General features: G+C 50.9%; 1 protein-coding gene across 1 annotated transcript in view; it reads left to right on the top strand.

Annotated features, from left to right (window-relative positions):
• Window positions 1-6,453: 6,453 nt before the first annotated feature.
• Window positions 6,454-26,671, top strand: part of LOC149358195 (plexin-B-like) — a 333,650-nt gene continuing 313,432 nt past the window's right edge. The window contains exon 1 of the mRNA XM_089570252.1: window positions 6,454-6,571. The gene's annotated coding sequence lies outside the window, so the exon portion shown is untranslated. The remainder of the gene's footprint in view (window positions 6,572-26,671) is intronic.

Genomic DNA, 26,671 nt, shown 5'->3' with positions numbered 1-26,671 from the left:
TGCTGTGGTGATCACTTGGCTATTCTATGTACAACTAGTAGTGAAACTATAATCGCTGCGGCTGTGAGGATATACTTGGTCACTGTCGACAACACTGAGCGAATCAGCCCCATCATCCACTGAAGAGCTTGCACGTTCTCGCCGAGCCGCATACTGGGCACGTCGCTTAGCGAGTCTTGTTTCACGCTCTTCCTCTGTCTCTGTAGCTCGCCGCTCTCTTTTACGCGCATTACGACGAGCCTCCCTAGTGGTAGGCGGCATCGCCGCGAAGCAATGTTAAGGCGCTGGTGGTTGGCTCAGCTACTGCTTTCTAGCGACGTGAGTCGAGCCTAAATCTCTTCAGCGTAACGCCACAATCGCGCTCCTAGCGGAGAGCGCAGGGGTTGGGCGCCCGTGGTCGTGGCCGCCGCGATCTGCTCCGGCGGCGGCGCGCGCCGTTGCTCAAAAGCACGCTTCGATCGCGGAGGCCACGCCGTGGTGGCACCGCCGCGGCTTGCGACGGCGCGAGTCGGTCGCCCTTCTCTTCGGCGTGACGTCACAAAGCACCTGTTGCGCTCCTAGCGGAGAGCGCAGGCGTTAGGCGCCGGTGGTGGTGGCACCGCCGCGCCACGCCAAAGGCTTAAAGTGCAAGTAGTAAAGCTTTCGCTTTAAAAGGTGCGTATACAAAACACAGAACAAAGTGAACAAGGGTTGTGGGGGAGCTTCACTCCGCTAGCCGACATTTCGACAAGAGGACGTGCTTTCTCTCTATTGTCGAAACGTTGGCTAGCGAGCGGACTAAGACTCCCCCTCAGCCCTTACTTCTTTTGTTTTCCGTTTGACTTCGTTATTACGCTACTCTGGCTACGAAAAAGCAAGGGACGATAAAACACACAAACAGAGCGCCAGTACTAGAAATTAACGTCACCGTTATTTTCTAACGTACTTGCAATCGTCCCCTTTCTGTGGCAATTGAAGTCGCACTCTCTTTTCAACAATCGCGGTACAAAACTACTCCCGCCCAGTACACAACAGCGTAAATGTCAAAACTTGATGCCGCCTATTTCATTTGACTTCATTTACTTGTTTCATTGTGGGTGCAAAAACCGGGGCAAAGCTGGCAGCGCTGGCAATGCCACGCCGCTTCTCCAAGTCGAATGTTTTTTTGTTTGTTTTGCATTCCGTCTACGTCCATCCGAACTTTGTCTACTAACCCATAAGTTCTTTTTATTCAGAGATATTAGACTAATCGCTGGGCGTTGGAGACAAGCTTTCAACGTAAACGTAGCGCGGCCCAACAATGACCCGTGAAAAGCGACGAGTGCATAGGTTGATTATCCGTTCCGTTGCAATTGGCCGCAGTTTTTGACGGACCCCTGTCAATCTGGCGTCACTCCGGCGAAGTGCGAAAGAGTCGAGCTTTAAAGTTGTCGTAAGCGTTCCTATTCGTCACGCAATTATGACGGAGCGCTCTTTTCTCTACGTGGGCCCAGAGACGTACTCCCCCGTCACGCAACTCGAAGTGCGCGCCCCTCTGATAGCGATGATTTCGCCACCCCAGGCACGGCGCCTTTCATCATGACCCATAAGAACTGCGATTGGGAGCCGCACCGGCTTGTATGTGGGCCGCGCGGACGTCGTCGATGCAAGCGTCGGCACCGTGGCTAACGTACAGATTCGCATGCGCTTAGACTCGCTCGAACAAAGCAGCGCTCGCTTCTCTACATATGATAGTCGCGACGCGACGGCGTTCGACGAGTCATTGGAGCGTGGCTTTCATCGAGTCACGTCCATCGTTGCGGCTGTGGCGACGGGCATGCCAGTATAGGAACGCCCATTCGGACGACACCGCTTTTCAACGGCGCGCCCGCTCCTCAAACCTCGCTGATCCAAATCCTCGCCCAAACACGCACGTTATCCAAACAAAGCGCAGCGGACGTGGGCCTGCCGGGATATGTATGCAGTCGTTGTGTTTGAAAAACGCGCGCCGACCGACCGACCGAGAATGCGTTCACGGTCTGGCTCGCTGGCTGCATGACAGAAGACAAGACGAAGCCAAAGCGGTGGTGGATAGTTGGTGTCGTCTGTTATGGAAGGTCGGTGTCGTCTGCGTGCGCGGGGCGATGGCCTCTCGTCTGCGATGGGAGGTAGGGTATACATGTATGTACTGTGCTCAATGCATTCCATGCAGCGTTGCAGCGGCGGCAGGCTGCCTTCATCATCGGGCCAATCTACTTTTATTCGCGAACAGTTGCGCGTACAGCGAGAGGAAAAGGATGAAAGGGGCGACATGGACGATCTGTGGCGGCGGCGGCGGCGGTGGAGGGCAACTTCCACACAGACGAGACACACGCACAGGTTGGAAATAGGGCCCTCGGCTATTCCCGCTGCCGCCGATGCTTCGCTTTGGTTCCTTTCCACCTGTCCTCCCGTGCTTTGTGCGAGCAGGGGCTCTCTGAAAGCGTGTCTGTTTGCGGAGGAGTCGCAAAGAGAAGCCGCTCCGAAGGTGCGCCGACAATTGCCGCCGACATCTGTTCGTCCCGCGCTTTTCGTGTGGCGGGCGGAGCGGTCTTTCCTTCCAGCACTGGGCGCCTTTCTTTATCTGCCTATTTACTTATTCCTTTTTTTTTTCTCTCCTTCTCTCTCTCTGTGTGCAGCGTCGAACTTTCGCGCCGTAATCGGCGAGCCGCCTGTTTCCGTTCCTGGCGGCCATTTTCTTTGCGGCACTTTCCACTGGTTTCAAGGCGCGGCGGTTCCTTTCGTCGGCAAGCGTGCTGGCGGCCGCGGCCAATTTGAGGGCCCTCCAATGGCGGCGTCGTTACAGTGGTAGCTTTTTTCCCCCCTCGAAGTGCGTCTGTAAGAACTTCTAACTTTTAGGGCAAACACAGCCTTTGCAACCGCCGCTATATAGGGTACTTTCATTTCGTCTGAGGCGTTTGCTACTTTTTTTCTTTTTTAATGTAGCTGAAGAAACTGGTATTTGTTCAGTCCAACTTTCAATCGAAACTTCGCGGATGAGTTTTGCACTGATTGATAGGCGTAGTTCATTGCAGAGCTTGAGCTGTGCACAACTCAAGTTGTGCAGTGCCGTGCAGTTCCTTGAGTCCACGACCTAGGCATGGATGTAGGTTAGTTTATTTCCGTTCTTTTCGTCATTTTCCCTGTAGGTGGCACAACCAGGATTTAAATTGAGAGCGAAGTGCAGTTTCGAAGTTACAGTTCTTGTAGGGAGTCCTGCTATGTATGGTCGAGCAACGACTTTCGATATCTCGGAAACCGCAGTGCACATACATCACCAACGCTATCGCATGAAATTTGTGAGCATTTTACGCATGCTTTCTCTACATCTTACAACATAATGCCACAAGCTGAACACTATACTATATTCTGACACAACTCAAGAACAAAGCGACAGATTCCCGTAAACAGAGGCCCTCCAGCCAGTGATGTCGAGCGATTTCGATAACGCCGCGGGTAATCCGATTGAGCCGTGGCTAATCCCCTTTCATGTGCCCCCGTTTCCAGTATCACGCTAGCAGGTCCAAGGGTATTAACCACGACGTCAAGACCATTTGGAAGGCGTCCTTGATGGGCATTTGCAGCTTCGCTCTTGAGTTGTAGAAGTTTCAAATGTTTGCCAAGAAAGCATTTGCACAGTGGAGAAAACGCCCCGAACGCCACTGTAGAAACACAAAGCGTTCGCTAGCGTCGCGATCGGTCATGGACCTTGCATCATGAGAACGAGGCATTAATTGTCTGAGCGTACGCAGCAACGTCGACAAATGCGGAGCATAATAGTTCACGCATCGTCGCTGGCGACATCGAACACGCGCAGTCAGATGACACCATTGGTGCTGAACGAGACGTTCATTAGCATGACACAGAAATTAGCTTGCGCGACAGGCGTGACAAATAGTCGCAGATGACTACACAGTAGACGAGTTGCAAAACTTTGTGAGTGAGTGAGTGAGTGAGTGAGTGAGTGAGTGAGTGAGTGAGTGAGTGAGTGAGTGAGTGAGTGAGTGAGTGAGTGAGTGAGTGAGTGAGTGAGTGAGTGAGTGAGTGAGTGAGTGAGTGAGTGAGTGAGTGAGTGAGTGAGTGAGTGAGTGAGAAAATTAGGCCACAAATAAAGACGTTCCGTCGCCGCTCTACACTCGTCGATCACTCAGTAGAATATGACTGCACAATGTGTGGTTTTTTTCGCTTCAACGCTGTGCTACGCTTCAGTACACTTGGGGGAGTTGAAGCGACACGTCGTAAAGCTGTTGCGCTTTAGATGTAGGGCTGGACTGTGAGCGAGATGCCATGCGATTATGCATACCGCGCATGCAAGCACACGAAGCCGCAGCATTCAAGCCCGATTTCCCTACGATCATCGCACGTTCTGCATCATTCAGTGAAAGTAAGACGCGAGATGGTTTGCAAAATAGGACACATACGATATGAGGCCATTTTTGTCGATGTTGAGGGCAATTAGAAATGATGGCCCCATTGACACCAGTGCTTGGAGAATGGCCATTACATTGTGTAGGTAAACAGGGGTGCCATTGTGTAATTTAACCACCGCTAAAGTTGTTTTTTTTCTTAGTTTTTGCATTTCACTCGTCCGCGACAGCACCGAATTAAGGGCGTGGCCTTAATAACTTTCCGGCCCTTGAATAACTTTCTGCCCCCGAATGGGCCAACTCTGTCCATCCGGCGCTTTCGCCCAACTGCTGCCTCGCCACAGCTCTGCAAGAAACGAAATAATATTCGAAGCCGCGGCTGAAAGCAACGCGACCACATTCGGCCCTGAGCAACAATCAGAGGCGCATGCCCGAAGACGCGCTCCCAGCAAGAATGCCCAATAGTATCAGAGAGTGAAAAAAAGAACGAAGTTAAGCGCAACAACAAGAACAAGAGGGGCAAACAAAACGATAAAGAAGCGAAGACCGACGCGGCGAGCAGGCCGACTTGGCCGCCGCCGTCGACTATTTCCCTCCGTTCTCGGGTGCAGCTGACAATCGCTTTCCCGCGCTCTGCTTTCCCGATGCCATTGGGAGCGCGTGCTCGCTGGCTTCGCGATTAATCGCGGCCTTCTCTTTATGACTGGCGTTCGCGAGGCGGCGGCGGCGGCCCTAATGAAGCGTCGGCCTCGGTGGAACCCTCCCGCTCGGCTACTCGGGTTCGCCCGCTCGCTCTGGGCGCCGAGACGCGAACGCGTCGGGCTGGCTGCCTGTACACAAACTGCTCGTCGAGAGAGTTGCGTGCAATGCTGAGGACCATTGTGGAGTAAGATTTGTTAAGCACGGTTGCTTCTCATAGATCTTTTTGGGTGTCAGAGAAACACATGCTGGGATGTGCGAGGCACGGCACGCAACTACACTCTAAACGGAAAAGCTTAAAAAGGGAGTAAACTGTCCTATTAGAGCACCCCCGTTTATAAAAGGCAGTGCGTTGGAGGACAGCTTACTCCACTCTTACTCCTCTATAGGCATATTCGTGTTTAGACTGTAGTTAGGATCTGTGGAATAATACCGACCCCTTGTGTTTCTGAAAACGTACACAAGGGGACCCGCGTGTTTTTGCATTTCGCCTCCATCATCTATAAACATGGCAGCCACGATCAGAATAAGCTGTTGCATAGCATGCCGAACGCCTCAGCGATTGAGCCATCGCGGCGGGTAGGTTGTAAGAAAGACTGGCTGGATTTGTGTTGAGATGATGCAAGGCCCTACAAGTGACAAACGTACACTAAGAGATGGAACTTAACTATCCACACGCTGGCATTACTTCTATTTGTGCACGCGTGCTGTGTGTGCGCCGGCACAATCCGTTCTCTGGATCTAATGGAGAACATCAAAAGGAATCACAGCTGAAGCGCGAACAATTTTTGCGAACCTATAGCACAAGCACGCAGACACCTTCGCGTTTCTCATCGAATCGAGCAACGTACGCGCCCAAGGTTACCAACCGGTTACCTAATTATCGATGCCATATCGTGGACAGGACTGAAGCAGTGTTATTAGGTTGTGCCCACGGACGTTTCCATTCATGCCTTATAGAGTTCTGGCAAGAGCACACTAATATGTCGGAAACCAGCAACTGATCGCAAAAATGCATTGAACTGGTTTTTTTATTTTTTGTGTAAAAATCGGGAAATGCGTAAAATCACGTCAGACAAAATCGTGGCCCAGGCGCAGTGAAGAATCAGCTTCCCCCTTGGCTTAGCAACACTTTGCCCGGTTTACGCACATACGGCGCGTGAATGAAAGCCCAGCTTTCAAAAGCGATGGAGACTGGAAGCTTCCCGCAGCAGCTGCACTCTGAACACGAATACGCCCATAGGGGAGTAAAAAGGGTCCTCTAGCGCGCACTCTCTTTTATAAAAGGGAGTGCACTAGAGGGCAACTGTACTCCCTTTTTACTCCTTTCTGTTTATAGTGCTACAGAATGGTCCGTGTTTTACTCGTACCATTCCTTTCTTTTTTTAGTGACTGTCACCACCTTGGAAACGCTTCTGGCGGACCGCACGACAGCAGAAAAGAGGACGCTGACGTCACAGCTCAGCATCGTGCAAAGCAGCGGAGGAGCGTAGTGGCGCACACCACAGGTTGGTATCGAGCGTGCGTTGATCGGAGAGGGTGCCAACAGCTAATCGGCGCGGTGCACGGAATTGTACGGGTACGCGGCGTATTCTTCGTCGTCGTCGCCGGAGCAGGAGGAAGCGGAGGTGATCCGGGAACGGGCAGGCCCGGCCCCTAATAAATTGCCACTCGTAAAAATGTCCCCGCCAGACACTATAGCAGCAGCTGGGCCGTCGTAAACTAAAGACCACACGCGAACAATACGGTGTACGGCTGCCTATGCCTCCGCCGCCGCTGCTGCTGCTGCCGCTAATGCCGGCGCCCAGCCCGAGGCCCTGCCTATTACTAGCCAAGGCTGCCTGCTTTCTTGCTTTCCGCGCGCTTTCATTGTGTGCGGACGGAGAAGAGGGACTGGAATGCCACCCCGTGTGATGTTGCTCTTTGACAGTGCTGTAGGACGGAGAAGTTTGGTCGGGACTGAAGAATCAGAAGCCTGAGTCACAGCAAGCTGTCGGTACGGAGAGGAGAACGGTTTCGGCGGCTCTAAACGAACAAACACACGCGCGCGCATGAGAGAAACGTAGCGTGCGTATCGGCAGGACTGGATTCGCGTATTCAGGTCGTCTCTTGAGTGACTACAACTTTTAAAAGTGAGGCAAAGCTTTCGGCGATATTCCGCTGTGGCTGATGCCTGAACTGCTCAGAAAACAAGCCGAAAAGCCTACAATTTTGCCTTGTCTTGCAGTGAAAAGACGTCTGGAGTTGTACCTCACTATAGTCGGGTACAACTCAAGAACAAAGCGGCAAATTTCCCTTAAAGGAGCCCCTCCAGCCAATAGCCTCTACCGATTCTTCTTCTTGACCGATCCCCTTGGACCTTCTGGTGTGAAGTCGCGTGCGGTGGCACATGAATGGGAAATAACTACTGCTTACTCGGATTAACCACGGCGTCATGAAAAGCGGTCGACGCCATTTGCTGGAGGGCCTCATCTGAGGGGAATCTGCTTCTTCGTTCTTGAGTTGTGTCCGCCTCTGCCTCTCTACCTCTCTCCCCGACCCCTTCACCCTCCTTTGAGAGTTCCCATTGCAGGCCAACTGACCGCTTGAACACATGTAGTATATTAGGCCAGAAGGGGGAACGCGGGAATCCTCACTGGTTACAAGCTTACCATGACGTCGAGGAGGGCTGGTGTTTGGTTGGTTTGGTGTATGGGGTTTAACGTCCCAAAGCGACTAAGGCTATGAGAGACGCCGTAGTGGAGGGCTCCGGAAATTTCGACCACCTGGGGTTCTTTAACGTGCACTGACACCGCACAGTACACGGGCCTCTAGAATTTCTCCTCCACCGAAATTCAACCGCCGCGGCCGGGATCGAACCCGCGTATTTCGGGTCAGCAGCCGAGCACCATAACCGCTGAGCCACCGCGGCGGCAGTGCTGGTGTCGTTGAGTTCCTTATTACGACTTGCATTAATACTACGGCTACTATTCTATATGCTCTGTGCATCAGCTGTAGAGGTGCCACTGAAGGCCTCCAAACGGTGACCGCTGACAGCACGATATTGGGGCGCTCTTCCCTTCTTCCCCACGCCGCAGGAAGAATAGCACAAATTCGCTCATGAGATTTGCCGTTTGTGCGGGTGCGCGCTGAATATCTGTTCGAAAGCAGACTTATATATGACGTCACAGCTATGCGGTCCGACTCAATCGGAGCAGCTATAGGCGTGACAAATGTCATAAAAGTTCGTGGCTACGGCTTGGAGCTGATTGTTTTAAATTATGCTTATGTCCACACGCTGTGTCTGAAGAATAAACCAACAGGGTGACATCGTACTGCCTGCTTTGGGCCGGTCTCGCGTGACGAATCAAACGTGCGCCGGAAAAAGCGCTTCGAAGGCAGGCTTGAACGTGAAAGACGAACACACTGAATTCAGGTCGAGAATAATTTTCATCGTCCCCTCTCGTATCGTATTCTTAAGGTTAGTGGCTACCAGAAACTATATAAAGCGCGTTCTTGAACACAGTTGCACCTTTATCAGCCACTATTTTTGAATCAAACTGAGGTTAATTCGACAAACAGTCTAGCAGTGTTGTGAGAGGCACTACCTTTTTCCCTCATTAGGTTCAAGCGATCAGCGCTTACGCTAGCGCCTATGGAAGCCCCTGCTCACCATCTTGCTTTTGCACGAGATCTGAGGGTTAGTCCTAGCGTTGGAGGAAATCTTCACTTCATCGAGCCGTTATCGTACACCTCTTAAACCTGTGCGTGCGAAACGGGTCTGTAATAAGGCAGTAATTACTGATTGGCGTCCACCCAAGCGCAACCATCCGGCTGCATGGGATTTTTGATTTGGTTACCGCAATTCAAGCTTTACATAGCACTGCATCTTGAAATTAACGTACCTTTGGCCCCAAATTCATCTTTACTTGGGCTTGCATTTTTGCCGGAGTTTACCCCCGTGGACGCATTGCACACCAGCAAACCCGCATCAAACCGCAGCAAACGCGTGTCAGCTGTCGCGCAGTGTGCAAACTCCATAAGAAAACATTCTTGCATAAGTGACCCAAGAAGCTCGGGCAAGCCTCCTGTGAAGAGCACTGGTATTTATGAGGAGGAATCCTAAGTGAACAGCTTTCTTGGACGAACATTGGAACGAAATGTTTCAGTAAGCTCAGCTTCTCCACACGTTGAGGCAACGGCAGTCGCTACACTGCTCCCGTTCTCAGGAACGTCCAGGTAACTTGAAGAAATGCGTTCCCGAAAAGTTTCTGCAGCTGTTTGTACAGCCCACTACACAATAGAGCAATAGTGCAAGATTTTTGACGTGGTTCGCACTTTGCGTGTGGCAAGAGCTGCGATCCAACGCGATAAGCATTCACAGCATTCGCTCAACTTCCTGTATACGTGAGGGGAGAGGGCGTCGCCAGCCCCGACAGCGTTTCGCGTCACGGACGACAGGCGGCGCAACCATCACAGTGCTGACAGCGGCGACACCATGAACCCCGAAAACCCCATTGGTTCACTACCGCAGCAAAACAGCACGACGAGGTGAGAAAAGAGCTGATCATGTATATTTCTGCGTCATTAGAGCACTGGCATACCCTGGATGGGCGCTTTCAGTTAACAGTATTTCTTTGCCTGTGATTATGGCTCGCCTCGGCCATGGCATGAATTGTTCAGGTAGGGGCCCGACTTTTACTCACATGACGCTTGCCGCCTTCCAATTAACTGCTCACGGAGTGACAGTCGATCATCCATGTATCGAACTGGCGGGCGTCGATTTTCGCTTCGTATAAGGAAATATACATAATTTATGGCTTTTAAATCTCCATGTAACGAATGGAATTAACCAGAAAGACAGCAACTGCTGAAACCGCGCGGTGGACAATGTGCCCAATATGTCGCAGAATGGAATCGCAGGTGCTGCAGCTATGGAAGGAAGTTCAGGGCCGTAAAAGCTCTGTATCAGCTATTGTTGAGCTTGTTGTGCTCTGAATTTCGATGGAGGCGAAATTCAAGAGGCCCCTGTACTGTGCGAAGTCAGTGCACTTTAAAGAACCCCTGGTGGTCGCAGTTTACGAAGCCCTCCACTACGGCGTCCCTCATAGCCTGAGTCGCTTTGGGACATTAAACCCCCATAAGCCATAACCCTTATCGGGAACGGTCAAAGTCGCATCGTTTCTCTCCTCTTCAAGAGCGCTCAAAAAGGCGGTACTTAGTGCGATGAAGTTTCACGGCATGGTATGGCCGATGGATCCTAACCTACACGAGGACAGACGAAAAGCAAGGGCCGAGCAGATAGAAGGGAGGCTAGGCCGATCAGAGAACACAGTCTATACGGACGCCTCCATGTACGTACATGCAGGGAAGCGCTTAGCCGCTACGGTGGTAGTTAATAGCACAGGAGACATGGCCACATGCGCCTCAGTGGAGGTCGTGGGCATAACGGAGGCCGAGGAAATTGCCGTCGCGCTGGCGGTAGCAGAAGGCTATAGGAAAGGCCGATCCCTAAACATCTTCACAGACTCGAAAGACACGTGTAAAAACTATACGAAGGGCAGAATTAGCGGCATGGCCCTCAGGATAATCAGTGGGGCAGCAGCCTCTGCTGAGAAGACACCCATACAACACATAATCTGGGTCCCAGGCCACGCAGGCGTAGCGGGGAACGAAACAGCAGACAGCCTAGCTCGAGGGCTTACATACCGAGCAGGCATGTCAGATGTTCTGGAGCTTCAGCTACTAGCATGCGAGGGGGGATACACAGAGACATTACAACTATACAGAGGGACTAGATTCAAGTACCCACCACCACACAAAGCCCTCACGAGGGAGGAAGCAGTCGGCTGGCGTAGGCTACAAACAAACTCCTTCCCCAACTTGTACTATCAGCGTCAAATGAAATGCGAACAAAACAACTGGAACGCGAGCACAAAAAATCAAGCATATTAGAGGCTGGTCATGAAATACAGGCGTGGGCTATTAACATTTCAGAAGAGCGGTCTTTCCGGCTTCGATGGGAAAACCAACTGCTCATGTATTTTGCCTCCCTAGTATAATATCTGCGAGTTGGGCTGTTCGCGTTTCAATTGGATTGTTCGCGTTTCAATTGACGCTGATAGTACATCTATAACAAGATGTCACCAACACAATACAGAGCAAACTGCCCCTGGTGCGGCGACACACCCACACTATACCACATCACATGGCAGTGCGAACGAAATAAAGCATTCCACCAACACGAATTCCCGAGTGCGGAGCAATGGGAGAGCCGGCTCACCAGCAGCGAGCTCGCGGCCCAAAGGGCCTTAGTGCGGCACGCTACTGATGCAGCGCGACTCAGTGGAGCCCTGGACTAGGGGCCCAACCTTGCTGAAGAGAAGCCTCAAGTCGCCGGCGCCACGAAAGACGACGGAGGCTTCGAATCCGCGAATCTCTTAAAAGATCTAAATAAAAGTTTTCTACTACTACTATTCACGGCATGATGCAAAAAAAAAAAAATGCAACCGGATGCACGTGCAACAGGCGAGAAAACACTAGACACTTCTAGGCAATCTTAGGAACGCAACAAATTCGGAAATTTCGCGATTTTCCCCATGCAGGACTTTCCTAAGCACATAGCCACAGATTAGAAACACAGCAGAATATTTTAAAACTCTAATTATCATATCATGAACATTTAAAACAAACTGCTGGTGTTTTAGCATTGCTAAGCACGAAATGTGTGAAAGAAGTTTTTTTGCAGGTAGACACCATCGGCACGTACCTGAAAGTGTCAGGGGGCCAGTTCGTTCCTTTCCTCAAAATCAGCGGAGTCTTCAACGTTGTCGACGCTTGCGCCAATGAACCCATTGAACCCCGGCGGCCTATTGCTCCAGTGCTGCGTTTATGGAAACGTTTTCAACGCCAACGCATGCGCACATATCTCTGCCACTACCGCCATGTAGCTCAAAATGCCATTTAAGTGTCCACTGCCGCAGTAAACCAGTTATGCAGCTTTCATTTCCTTTCGTGAATCTCTCAGAGGCTTCATGCAGACAAACGTAATTTGTTTGGTAAGTGGCTAACAATGCTTTGGCACTAAAAAGTCGGTGACACCAAATTACACTGTGGGTCTCAGGAGGGTGAAAAGGGCATTGGAGATAATTCCAAACTCTGCTGAACCATTATTCTATATAGTCTTCAAACAGCCATTTCCAAATCACCTGCGAGCTCAAGGGATTGATTCCGACGCTTCCACAATCGAATGGGCCTAATATCTCGCCTTCGACAAAACGCATATACACCATCTCGCGAACTACGGTGAAGAAGGGACTTCGAAAAATCCGAAATCCCCGGCATCGAAGCGATCAAATTTATTCAGCAACCCAGTTAAGGGGCTCATTTATCTCAGCACTCGGACGCCCGAAGAAGCAATATATGCACACGGACACGGAAACGAGGATCACTACTTTTCGAAATAATACCGAAGCTTGCTTCCGGAGTCCCCCTCCTTTCCTTGTCCTTTATTTTCATTTTTTTTTTTTTTTTTGTAATCGTTTCGCTCTTCTCCCCGTGTAATGCCATGCCTTGTCGACAGGTGGCGGTTCTTTTGTATCTGCCAACTCCGACACGCAGGCATTTCGGAATCTGCGTTCGCTATTCATAAAAAGGAGCCCGTCGAAAGACTTCGTTCTATCCGCCGAGCAACACCGCGCTCTCTCGATTTCTGTGCCTTCGTTATTCTCGGCTCTCGAATGCGAGTCGGCTTTTGAAACGTCATTTGCGTTGCACGCTCTTTTATTTTTTGTTTTCATTTTCTTATCGTGTTCCTGCACTTCAAGATATAGCAACGCCGTCGCGACGTCTACATGTAAGCTTTATTCAGGGGGGGATCGCCTCTCGTCGCGAGAGATGACGTGAGCGGCTTCAACGAGGCGGATGGGATTTCGAGGCCGATCCCATTTAGATAAAGGCAGCTCGGCGATGCTTGGGCGCAGTTCCGGTCGGCACGTGTTCCCTGTCAGCGAAGCTTTGCCGTTCGTAGAAGAGGAAACAATGGAGGGTCTCCTTTGTCTCTCTTGTTTTCGGGGGAACTGATTTCTGAGTGCCGAGGGGATTTGTATATATCTGAGCGCTTTGGATATTTGCGTAAGAGGACTGTCTATACACGCCCCATGGGTTTCGTGAAACGGGTACAAGAGACCCGGAATCTCACGCGTCATCGCAGCCAAGCACTTCGCACCAGATGAACTGTAGTACAGCATACAGCGCGGGCACGACAGTCGTAAAGACTACCTACTGTACAGAAAGTTTTTTCTTTTTTAATTTTGCGCCACATAAAAACGCCATGGTTAAAAGAAGGTGGAAAAAAGAGCGCAAACTAAGACAGAAAACACAGAACAAGAGGGGAGACACTACAAGCGCTGACTGTCAGCGCTTGTAGTGTCTCCCCTCTTGTTCCGTGTTTTCTGTCTTAGTTTGCGCTGTTTTTTCCACCATGAATTCACACCAACTAGCCCAAATGTCTGCTTTGCTACAGTTAATTTCTTGTACAGTGAGCTCTACTTTTTGTCAGCGCTTGTAGTGTCTCCCCTCTTGTTCTGTGTTTTCTGTCTTAGTTTGCGCTGTTTTTTCCACCATGAATTCACACCAACTAGCCCAAATGTCTGCTTTGCTACAGTTAATTTCTTGTACAGTGGGCTCTACTTTTTGTCAGCGCTTGTAGTGTCTCCCCTCTTGTTCTGTGTTTTCTGTCTTAGTTTGCGCTCTTTTTTCCACCATGAATTCACGCCAACTAGCCCAAATGTATGCTTTGCTACAGTTAATTTCTTGTACAGTGGGCTCTACTTTTTGTCAGCGCTTGTAGTGTCTCCCCTCTTGTTCTGTGTTTTCTGTCTTAGTTTGCGCTGTTTTTTCCACCATGAATTCACACCAACTAGCCCAAATGTCTGCTTTGCTACAGTTAATTTCTTGTACAGTGGGCTCTACTTTTTGTCAGCGCTTGTAGTGTCTCCTCTCTTGTTCTGTGTTTTCTGTCTTAGTTTGCGCTGTTTTTTCCACCATGAATTCACACCAACTCGCCCAAATGTCTGCTTTGCTACAGTTAATTTCTTGTACAGTGGGCTCTACTTTTTGTCAGCGCTTGTAGTGTCTCCCCTCTTGTTCTGTGTTTTCTGTCTTAGTTTGCGCTCTTTTTTCCACCATGAATTCACGCCAACTAGCCCAAATGTATGCTTTGCTACAGTTAATTTCTTGTACAGTAAGCTCTACTTTTTGTCAGCGCTTGTAGTGTCTCCCCTCTTGTTCTGTGTTTTCTGTCTTAGTTTGCGCTGTTTTTTCCACCATGAATTCACACCAACTAGCCCAAATGTCTGCTTTGCTACAGTTAATTTCTTGTACAGTGGGCTCTACTTTTTGTCAGCGCTTGTAGTGTCTCCTCTCTTGTTCTGTGTTTTCTGTCTTAGTTTGCGCTGTTTTTTCCACCATGAATTCACACCAACTCGCCCAAATGTCTGCTTTGCTAAAAGAAGGCCTGGAGAAGTTGGGCCACATAGACACTGAGGCACTTAAAGGGCCGCTTGCGTGAAGGGCCGCATGTAGAAAGTGAATATGAGCGGTGGAAAATTGCCCGTATCATTAATCGGCAGCACTGCGTAAAGCATATTTCAGGGCGGCTGAGAGAAAGATGTTAACAAGCGCAGGAAATCTGCTTGGTAACGTGTGGAGCAAGACTCATCAAGGGCCTTTTGAAGAGACCGTCATACCGCATTCATTTGAACTGAGCAGATGAGGCTCACCTAGCGGGAACAAAAAACTAAAAGCGCATTTGGTGCAAGCCAATTAGGATAGGGTTCCCGAATCTGTTCGCGCTACGGTGCGCATGATTTTTCATTGCTTTTCCCACCGAAACATCACCCAATCGCGATCGCTGAAGTAACTAATGCGAGCCAATCATTGTCTCTGCCTACAGGACGTATACTGATAGTTAGACCCCTCATCTGCTGGCGCGACCTCTGACCTAAGCTCCACTGCCAACTAAATGTAAGGCACCATGCAGGATTAGCGGCGTTCTGTGCTCGGGGAGGGGGGCGGGGAGGTGAGCTCATGGTACAAAGAAAGGAGAAATCAAATATGTAGTCGCGAGAGTATGACGGCGCCGGATTGTATTTGTCATCGTCGTCATCATCATAACCACCGTCACCACCATAATTATCATCCTAACTGCGTTCAGTGCAGGACAGAGAGAAGCTCCCTTATCCATCCACTTAACCCTGTTGTGCTGCGCTGTGGCCGCCTTACTGCATGCCGCATTTTGAAAACGTTCACCCGCTTGGAATTTAATCTTTTACCCTATGGGATCGTCGTCTGTATTTGTACGCAACTCTCAGCACACCGTACGACAGCATTTCAGCATTCTGCACGGCTCCCTCTCAAGAGACACAAACTGTCTTTCACTTATTACAGCCTGACGAATAGATGCTCACTCTGATGTGGACACTTTGTAGAGTGCAACTGCTCGTGCTGTCGCACCTAGTTCGCATGCATTAGCGGCAACTCAAAAATCGATACTTCGAGTCCTATTTGGTTATTGTTCCCTTCGTTTAATGAATGAGCCGTCACACGCGATCTTGAAGAAGACTCGCTGTCCACCCATTTGGCGCGCGGTACACGGACCCGCGAAGGTTCTCAGGCTCGGACATACCGGCGTCCAACCGAGAGAGGCTCGCGGACCGAAGCCCTCATTAGAGTCGTAATCGGCCACTAAGCAGAGGTCGTAAAAGAGAGGATTTAGCGCTTCCATTCACTGCTGACTTGAGTCTCAAGAGACGTGCACCTGCGGCGTTCCGAACGCGCTCAGCGTGACAGCGCAGCGGGGGGGTTCCACGTCTCGTCGTATTGTTGGGCCCCTTCTATTCAGCAACTCGACAGCAAACCGGCAAACCACTCACTCACGTTCTGAGCTGCACTTGTTGACCGGGGGAAGAATGAGGAGAAAGACAGTCAAGGGAAAAGGTGAAAAGTCTCTACTTAGAACCTCAAAAGCAACCCGGTACCCCAAAACCCCTACCGACCCTCGTTAAACCGTCTCTTATATGAGTCTGACCCCTGTCCTGTTCTGCGTGGGTTCCCCTCGGAGGTCGCGTGACAATCAGGCGAACGCGTACCCGGGCGTCACCTTCTCCCCCACCTTCCAAGCGACCAAGAACAGTTCTCCCTAGGCGCGGCTCTAATTGGGGATCAACCCGCCGCCCTTCTATTCCCCTCCGTCTGCTGCTTTCCTTCCCTGGGAACCGCTATCGGTGTCGGGCCGCCATTCCCTTTCGAAAAAGCCGCACACGAAGAAACACACAGTGGGCACCTGACTGCGTCGCACGCTGGGCGATCCATCTGAGCAGGCCTTCCCTGCTCGCGCAGTCGACAGGGGCTCCCGTTGCCTGGACGGCAACGAGAACACAGAGTATGTTTGGGGAGGTGCTCCCGCAGGGCACCCCGTGGAGTCGTGAACAATGCCTTCGGCAGGGGGTAGGTGGGAGACGGTCCGGCAGAGACTGCGCGCACAATAGAAGTAAGATGGCGGTGACGATGCACCGCCACGCTCGCAAGAAACCTTCCGACGTGTTCTCAACGCGAGGAAATAGAGGAGCCCAGGAATCCTTCCCCCTGACACCCCATCCTCCCGCTATCCCTCCCCCCCCCCCTTTTTTTTCTCCCCCGTCGCTTTCCTCGCGTTTGCTCTCTCCGTCGTTCCTCGTGACACCCAGGTGAGCGTTTCTTTTTCGCGTTTTTTTTTTTTTTCATTCCCTGTAAATCATTAGGCCTCTAAATAACCGCCCCGTTCCTTCTCTGCTTTCCGTGGCTCCCAGAAATCAGACAAGAGAGCGAAGCTGAAGAAACACGTGTCGTGCTTCGAAGCGAAGTAAACAAACAAACAAGCAAACAAACAAAAATGATGAGAGTGATGCGAGTCCGTCGGAGGAAACGCGGTGCCCTGCAAGAAAAAGAAAGCGACTGCTCGAAGAACAGACTAAGGGCGCGCTTTATGCCCGCACCGCGAGAAAAAAAAAAAGAATAAGGCCCCGCGGACAAAGTAAAAGGCGGTTGATTTTTCGCTTTGTCTCGGCCTGCCCTCCAGCGGGTACCGGGAAAAAGGCTGACAGGTCCGCCGGGTTATCGATGGGTGCCCCTCATATTTCATCAGCGGCTGCGGCGCCTTCGCCGCCTGGCCCCTCCACAAGTTGAGGGTAAAAGGAGCACACAGGACGACGGGAGGGAGGTAAGGGGCAGCGCTTGTGCTGCGCTGCGGACCCGCAGCATCGACACCCCAGCTCAGCGAAGGGTGCTCTTTGGTTGCCCTCACGTTTCAGCTGTTGTTGCTTGGGCAAAACGCTGCTCTGTGCGGTAGCAGGAAACTGAAGAATGAGGGTTCTCCGTTGGGGAGGGGGGAGGCTTTCTTTAGGGTGGGGGCCGAGTAAGAAAGAGGGTGGTTTTGCGCGCGTGAGTTGCTCATCATCTCGGGAACACACTGTTCCTTTGCGAGAACAATGCGGGTTCCCGGGTGTTTATGCTAACCCTAACAGAACCAAAAAAAAAAATGCAGACGAAACCAATGTAACAGACGAAAAGAAACGACGCCAGAGCGCGGGCAGGATATGTTCCAGAGTCGTGCCTTGTTTTCTTGTTGACTGTTTCCTTCGGTGAAGACGAAAATTGAAAGCTCGGCTAACAGAGCGCCTGCCGGTTGCAGCATGCTGCGGCGCCGTCTCAAGTTTGATCCCTACGTGGGGCACCCATAGCAGCGGCGGCGTCGTCTGCTTCGCCACTGCGGTGCAGACGACTACGCCCCGCGCTCAGCAGGTGACGTATGCGGTGCCTGTTGGCCGCATTTGCGATACGCATTTCCGGTGCAGGGGAAGCTGCAGAAATGGGGCCACTGGACGTCCTGGAGTGATAACTTTTTGTCGTTCTATTCAGTATGCTTCTGGAAGCTTCGGTGCACGCCTGTCTCCAGAACCGAGGGTGTTTGTAAGTAAGCGTGGCGCGAGGGCTGAGATAAATGTACCGGAACCGAGCGACGTCCGCAGATATCACGCGCGTTCTCATTTGGAAGTGAAATCCTCAGTGGGCGAGAGGTGTCCGCCCATTTTTTTACAAGTCCGACGCGCTGCTTACAAGCGGCCTTGGACCCCGTGCGTCACTCACAGCGTGGATGAGTGGCCAAGTACCCTGCTTCCTTCTCTCGATTTCACTTATTTTTCTTTTTTTTCCGAGCCAGTTGGGACAGACTGCTGACATCCGGTAAACAAGACTGCAGGAAACATCCGCGGTGTCGGCCTGCGTTTGGGCGTTTAAGCCATGACTGCATTCAGCCTGACATTGTCGGAACGGTTATCTTCTTTCTGCATAAATGAGAAGACTCGTGATGAGGATCTAAACTGTTTGCTGTTCCGCGACTGCTTCCTTTTTCACTTTGAATGAAGTCTCTTTTGTGGTTCTTCTCAGCTTTCTGCTCGGCTATGATAACTTTAGAAGCCCCATGGCCTCAGAATTCGCCATCGGTCATAAAAATTCGCCAATTGGCTGTAAGGAAGTGACGTCATCAGACCGCAGCATTCCCATTGGCTAAAGGTAAGTGACCGCACTAGAGGGAAACACTGTCATGAAACCGGAAGGGACATCACTTCTGGCAAAGGCATCCGCAGTTGCCAATGTTATCGTATTCAACAGATAATAGAAGTGCCTGTGCCTGTGAATTTTTTTGTGGTTGGTTTCGCTGCAGCTGCTGTATCTAGCACAGCAAGGTCCCGATGACGCGTATGTTCGCCTGTGAAGTCGTTCAGCCTGACTGATGCACCGCAGACGCAACCGGTCAAGAAGCCATGGCTGCATACTGGCAAGCCATTTTTATGACGAAGGTCTAAGTGCGAAAGTGCACTGCTTTTATAGCGCCCTCCCGTCTAAGAAGACGACCGATTTATGATAGGTACCTTTCAGTAGGTGCTATCAGCAACAATTGAAACGCGGACAAGAGAATAGAAGAACTAAAAGAAGTGCGCCAGCCTGTTAGCTTCTTGAGAGGAAACCCATGTGAGGTTGACTAACGCTTCTAAAGGACAGTCTTCGTGCTTTCGATGGGCAATTACCTTCCGCTAGTACTGAGGTTCCTCCGGCTTAGGAGCTTCTCATTTGGCTGTTCGTGGGTGAACAGTCTTGTTGCTGTTTCATTTGGTGCTGGTGGTACGTTACAGTAACAAAGTAGACTTAGGGGCCAGGTGGTCATGGCGTATATTAAAGAGGAACGTAGCGTTGAAACAATGCGTAGGTGAGGCCAGTACAGTGCGTACACAGCTCTTAGCGTGTGGTAACGACCACTTGACCACAGAAATCTTTGAGGTCCGTGAAACCGAAGAATGCCGCTGCGGTACGTGTTTCTTTGAACATTCCGTTTACCTGCTAAATAAAGAACGTAATTTTTTGAAAGACACCTAAGCTCACCCAAAAATCCTCCTGCGCTTTATTTCGGTGCGAAACCACAACTTGACACGGTCAAACCCAACCAAGAATCTTGTGGCTTGCATGACCGTGAGGTTAACCTGAAGAAATGAAATAAATTTAGCCGCGACAGTGGGTTTCCAACCTGCAAGATCAGCTTCGCTGGCCACTGCACGAGAGCACAGTGCTGTCGCCGCAGCCGGTCACGCCTCGTGTTAAACTGTAACAAACCGAAATAAAATCAGTTGAAAGTAAGCGCTTTGTATGTCTTTCCTTTTCTGTCGTCCTTGTCTTTTTGAGCGCTTTCACTGTCAAGATGTAAAAAACCCTTGCGCTGCGCACTGCACTTCGTCGTCTCCATCAATTCCCATCTGTACGTGGACGCTTTCGCAAGCCCGACTTGGTTTAACTGCGTTAGAATCCTACCGTTTATTTTATGTTAACCTAGTTAACCTTTCGGTTTTGATATATCATGGTTCTTTCTGCACACTTTCGAGGTTTGCGCATGCACGTATTTTGCTCACCGATGGGGCGGATTCTAATTTCATTCAGTTGCAAGTGTAGCGCCGATCTTGACCCCGCCTCCTCTACGTGTTGTTCTAACACTTCGCATCTTCGTTAGAAAGGTGCATTGCAACTTACAAGGCAACAAAAAAAGAAAAACAAAACATTTTGCTTTCACAAGTTCTAATCTCACAGCCGAAATGAGTCACGTTCATGAATCTGTGTAGTCGTAAAACTTTGCATCTGGGGACCAAAGCGAGTAAGTATCGCAATCTCCCATGGTATAATAGCTCAATTAGGATGCCGCGAAAACAGCCTAGAAAAGTCGTAACGTTGCGCGACGTTCACGACACTTTTAGCCCGCCAAGCAGCAAGAAAAACGCGCGAAGTTAAAAAGGGAATTGCCGACTATCAGAGCGCCTCCGCAGCACAGCTGGAGGGTAACGAAGCTAAGCGTAACGATTGTTGATGAGGTCCTGTCGTCTCCTTCGTGGCGTATAGTGTGGCAACGCGGAGCTCATTCAGTTACTGTACGCAATCTACAGACAGCGAACGTCTCTTGAAACGAAACCCAACAGAACGCCGCCGCCTATAGCAACATTCGCGCAACGTTTGGATATATTAACGCGCCAGCGCTGTTGTTTGGGAGGTTTCCAATGACCACACTACGGATAGAGGCAGGATAGAGGTCCCCCTGAGACACAGAGAGACAGCTGAGATGCGGCTGCATACGAGTGCATGGGCAGGGGTCCTTCCTCAGACCCAAATCAGACTCCGGTGTAGACGGAAGGTAGTGGAAGGGGGGAGGGGGGGGGGGAGAGAAAGGACTGCTGCGGAGGTTGGTGAAGCGAAGCTGGTCAGGAAAGAGAACAAGAAGAGGTGATCCGGAGCTCGTGACGCGCGCGCCCCTTCTTTATGGCCCCCCTGCGGACAATTGGCAGGAGCCGCGGGCCCGGATCGCAGAGACTGCATAGCGAGGGATCGGTCGCCGTCGCGCGGGCGTCGTTGTCCGGGAGGCGATGATTTCGGCTAAGTGCACGCGGCCTGCAATTTCGTGCCGCGCCAGCGCTGCCTCCCATCCCCGGCTGTTGTCCGGCGCTGAGCTTCGCACGCGCACGAGCAAACGGAATAGGCAGGACGGCGGGAGACTCCTCGCCATGTCTAGTTGGCTCGGCTGTCACGTTCCCGAGCGGGCGCCGTTATAGTGCCTCCCCCCCTTCTTCCTCCTTTCCTGTAGTGAGTGGAGACTGGTTGTAAATCATGGCCTTTCGCTGGGCGCACTGACGTCAGCTGCGCTTCTATGGGTGCACTGCCGAGGGGCTTTGTGTACACTTGTAGTAGCTTGCTTTGCCCCCGAGGTGGCAGGTTGGTGGAGGTGCATGTTTAGGTGCATGCTGCGTGGTATCTGAGTATGCGGGCTCGAGTAACGATGACGTTTATCGCCAGGCAGGTAATGCAGCTCCGTGTTCTGCTGACGCGCGGTGTTTTTACTAATGTATCTTGTTATCCTGGCCGCAGTACTGGGAGCGAGGCATTCGATGACAAGGCATTCGCACTTGCATCTTGAATAGCTCATTTTTCTTTATTTAATTTATTTGCTGACATATAATGCAGTCACGTTGGGGCTATTCCAGGAGTGGAGAAAGGCAACAATCCCTTTGCCTTTCCCTAGAAGCATGTGACTTCTATAGTCGCATACAATTCAAGAAACAAGCTGTGTACAACTCAAGAACGACCCGTTGTCATGACTTTGTGGTTAATCCCCATGGGTTTGGGGATGAAAGGGTATTAACCAAGGCATAATCAGCTTAACCCCAGCGTCATGAAAATCGGTCGACGCCAATGGCTGGATGGCCTCCTTTGAGGGGCCCCTGCCGCTATACTCTTGAGTTGTATCTGACTATAGTAATTTCATCTGGATTCGTAGTGGTATACCTAACTAGAATTTACTGTTCAACATGCAGCCGTATTGGAAAAGTAAAGTGTGAGTTAAGCGATGACGGGATTGAAGTTGCTGAAGCTTCTCCCGGTGCAATCCCTTTAGAGAAAAAATAAGTACCATGAAAATACAGAGGGACGACCTTTCGCAGCAGTTGATTAGCTCTGCAAATGCAGCACTGACTTCTCAACTACAGATGATTAATTCTTACAGCGAGGTCCTTAATGGGAGACCACACTAAATCTTCATGTAACTGAAGCCCGGTTTTACTGCAAAGGTGCATCGAATGCGGGAGGTGGGGGATTCAATCCCCAGTACTGACCGGTACCCAGCGGTTATACAACGGGTGCAAGCTTTCTCCTGGCCTGGTGCTCTGCCCATCCGGAGTGAAACGCTTGGGAAGCGGGTGTTTGACCCAACCTTGAGTAAATGAAAACTGCCTTGTGCGATCGTGTTCTTTGGCCAAAGCTGCCCCTGTGCCATAAAAAATCATCATCATCATTCTTCCATGGTTTAGCTTGCCTTGCCTTGAGACTCAAACGGATCGGCGACAGGCCAAGGCAAGCCAAGAGAGAGAAAAGAAGACGAAGAAGAAAAAATAAAAGAAGAATAAAGAGAAGAAAAGGAAAGAAGAATAAGGAGAAAGTGAAGGGAAATCGACGTGCAGAGAGAAATGGATATAACAGCTCTCGCTGAGTGTTTGTAACTATAGGCTGTACCCTTTAGTTTTTAGGCCCGAATTTTGTGGTTATATTTTCAGAATTTCATGGCACATGAGATGTTCATTGCATACCCATGAAAAACTGATCGCAGCACTGATCGCATTGCACTCACTGTGATGATACAGTCACTGACGAACCTTTCTCTTTATTGATTGCTGGTGAGGTCGAGACAAATGCTTACATCTCTCTTCGTAGCTTTATGCGAAATAAGACTAGAAGCGCAGTGCCCAATGTTTGCGAAGAGGAGTGAGGGTGTTCCGAACCTGGCGCTACCATCAGCGCACAGCAGTCCTCGCACAGAGCTGGGGAAGCGTAGAACCATATTATTGAGCGCAGCGCCCCCGGTCATTGCGACGATCGCAATCTGCCTTTCCTGTTGGGATTATTCACTGCGACCCGTCCGGGCAGAGCAGAGGTAAATCTTGACTTTACGAGCCGTGTGACGTCACCGTCGGGCGAAGCCGTGGGCATTTCGAAGCTACAGATAGACACTGGGAGAAACGGCGCAGAGCGCATAAGTGTGTAATGGCGGGTACGCGGCTATCGGCAGCAGAGCGGTGCTGAAATCCGATACAGTGCCAAGAAAAGAAAAGTAAGAAAGAAGGGTAATTGGGGAAGAGGGTAGGGCTGGGGTTGAGGGACGCAGAGGCCCGGGAACGGTGTTTATAATCCTAGTTTACGTTTCTAGGGCATGCGCACAGTCAAATTAGATCGTCCCCTTTCTCACATCCCGTCCTCCTTTCCCTTCGCCGTTCTCCCCAATCCGACTCCCAAGCCGGAAATTCTTGCGAGCCGGTGATGACAGGGTGGGGAGAGGTTTAGGGATGGAGGGAGACAGGTTACCGGTTTGCTCCTTTCTGTCCTCATCTAGATTAGGGATTTCGTTTTACGACTCGTTTCAGCGGGACCGCTTGAGGTAGCAGGGAAGCTATATAGATTGCGCCGCGAGTTTGCGAAGGAGAATGAAAAAGAAGAACGGGAAGAATGAGTAGAGCATAGCGTTTCCAGGGGGTGGGGCGTCAGCAAAGAAGTAGGGATGACATAGCGCGGCCTTTGGGTTAGGGCTCACTGTGACGTCACACCTAGCGGCAACCTATAATAGAGCGCCCCTCTCGGCGGGCGGGTTGAGATGGTTGATGACGCTGGCGGTGCGCGAGTTTAAACGAGATTAGAGCCAATTAGGAGGTAGCGAGCGCGATGATTCACACAGAGCGCACGGTTCACGTGCGATGCGCGGGGTTCTGACCCGAAAGTTGCGCTGGGAGGCAGTTAGGCGTTTGCGCGCTTTAAGTGGAGGGATGCGAGAGGTTTCTGGTTAATTGGATTTGGAAACCAGGCGGGGTTAATTCACGCGGAAAACTGAGCAGTATAAGCGGATGTTTCGCTTTGTGTGAAAAACCGAAATTTGAAACGCCTCTGGACGCATTGCTTACTTTCTTGCGGACGAGTGGGTGCTTTGTGCGCCGGCCGGGACCACGCCCGTAACAGGATTCTTAGGGGCAAACAATCGATGAGTGGTGATGTGTGCCTCGTGGTGCTCTCGCTTCCTCTAAATTGATCGCCTGCTGAAGGGGCACATAGTGGATCCATCATGTGGGCTTGCGAAATTTGAGGTTTAAAAAGCAGCCGGAATTCACTTAAACTGAAAAGTGGATTCAACATGCGCAAGCCGTGAGCATCTTGTCGAGAGTAAAGTATTTCCACGTGCTCTAAACGAAATCAATGGACGGCTCGTATTGTGTGATTGCGCAGGCAGTATCGTGTAATAAAATGTGATGACGTCATGGAACGGCCTGCATTGGTTGTCCTTTAAAGCTAGTGAACGTTGACGGAGCAGCTGTGCAAGACCTCCACCGCTGGCGCTCCGTCATAGGTTGAGGCTTCACTCATATACCTCGAGTTTTTCAGCTTTGATAGTGAAGTAGCGCTTTCGCTCTAAGAACTGTTTTTTTTTTATTTTTTCGAGCGCAAAACGGTTCAATATACTTGTTCTGAATTAACATTGGGTGCATGTGTGTAACGCATTTAAAGACACGCAGCAGTACATTCGCTCCGCTATAACTTGCTGATCTTAAAATCATAATAGCGATGCCTGCCTTCCAGCGCTCCCTATCACTATTTACACATTAACCTTCTAACTACAAATTACAATACATAATCTATAAACTCCACCTTGGGGGATACGCCTAAACATTTGGTTTGGTTTATTGGTTTATTGGGGTTCAACGTCCCAAAGCGACTGACGCTAGGGACGCCGTAGTAAAAGTCTCCGGAAATTTCGACCACTTGGGGTTCTTTAACGTGCACTGACTTCGCACAGTACACGAGCCTCTAGAATTTCGCCTCCGTCGAAATTCAGCCTCCGCAGCAGGGATCGAACCCGCGTTTTTCGGGCCAGCAGCCGAGCGCCGTAACCACTGAGCCACCGCGGCAGGTCCTAAACACTTGACCAACACAGTTCCCACTTCGAGTTATTGATCAATTCGCTCTCACCCTACCATAAGCTTGCCGTCCCGGTTAGCTCAATTGGTAGAGCGACTGCTCCGGTGAAGCGGTGGTCCCGGGTTCGAACCCCGAACCAGGACGAATTTTTCAATCACTACGAAGTTTCTGAGAAAGCTGTTAGCTTTCCTTTGTAGCCGTATGGCTGCGCTCGGGTGAATGTCAATGAGTAATTACTCCCTTATTACAAATCTACTCCACCGTGGGGGATTCCCCTAAACATTTAACCAACATTCACCTTATATCCAAGTAGCTAACATTGTTTCGGCAGATATTCCCCCATACATTAAGGGCAAAGTTCTTACTGCCACGGCACGCCACTCAAGCACAGATATAACCCGTGTTTCAAGAGTCTAACATTTCGTCCCCACCCCGGCACACGAGCACTTATACTTCTCGCCGCATCTACATTCGAGAGAGGAAACGGAAGCGATATAAACGTCATCAGACCGTGGTCTTATGCGACTCGGCGTGCCCGCATGTACTACACGACTATAATAAGGCAGTCGTTTAACCCCAAAAGCTACGTAATAACCGTAAGCGAGCGCTCTCGGGAACCTTACCCCTCGAAAAATTTACGCGCGAGCTTGGAGATTTACGGCGATTAAAAGCGACGAATGACGAGCTACAGTCGCAACCACCCTCTCTACTACAGGGACGGCGGACGCGTCTTGTTGCAGCAGCCGCCCATGCCTCATATTTCTCCTCTTCACCCACGCTTCTTTATTTGAAGGGCCGGTACAGCACTTACACATTGCTTAGTGTCAAGCCGCCGGTATGCGCATTTAGCCTTTTTAAAGCCGAGCGTTCTTTAAAAGCCATCTTTTGTTTCTTCGTCTGCGATATCGTCTGCAACGAGCACAGCGCGCCATCTGCGCCGGGGCGTCGTCTGCTATTGCGCGGCAGGCTCTTATGCGTTCTGGGTTCGAGGCGCGCTCAGTGCTTAGCGAATATAGACACAAGTTATGCCTCGGAGCCCCATAACTCGAGGGATACGGTGGGAGAGGGGCCGCATGTTCGCCTCGAGGGGGCAGGGGAGGAAGAAAAGGCCTACCACCACTTTGTCGGTATGCGCCTCCCACTCTGTGCCTTTGAGGCACCGGGAAGGGAGAGTCCGGGCGGAAATCCAAGCTTCAAGCGGATGTCGGCTGCGCGCTCGGCGCGCGGTATATATACTATGCACCGGCGGGTGGCGTCGGCGTCATCCCTGCGACGAGTTCGGCTCGACAGCGCAGCTCCGGAATCGCCGAGGCGATAAATTTTTTACAGCCGCTGTCGTAAAGGCCCCGTTGAACTCATTTATGAAGGGATGCAGGGGGAAGACCGGGGGGGGGGGGGGGGGTGCATGAAGGAAAGGCGCGCCGCTGAGCGACGGGCAAAAACGAGCTTCGCCTCGAGCTGAGAGAAACGAATGCGAACCTATTTTATTTGTTCCATATTTTTTTTTCCCCCGAGTTGCAAGAGCTTACGCTTCGTGCCCCCAAAAC

Source organism: Amblyomma mixtum, chromosome 2, assembly GCF_055824585.1.
Source record: "Amblyomma mixtum isolate Tamu chromosome 2, ASM5582458v1, whole genome shotgun sequence".
NCBI lineage: Eukaryota > Metazoa > Arthropoda > Arachnida > Ixodida > Ixodidae > Amblyomma > Amblyomma mixtum.
Note: the sequence above shows the minus strand (reverse complement) of the source record. Positions and strands in the feature narration are given on the sequence as shown.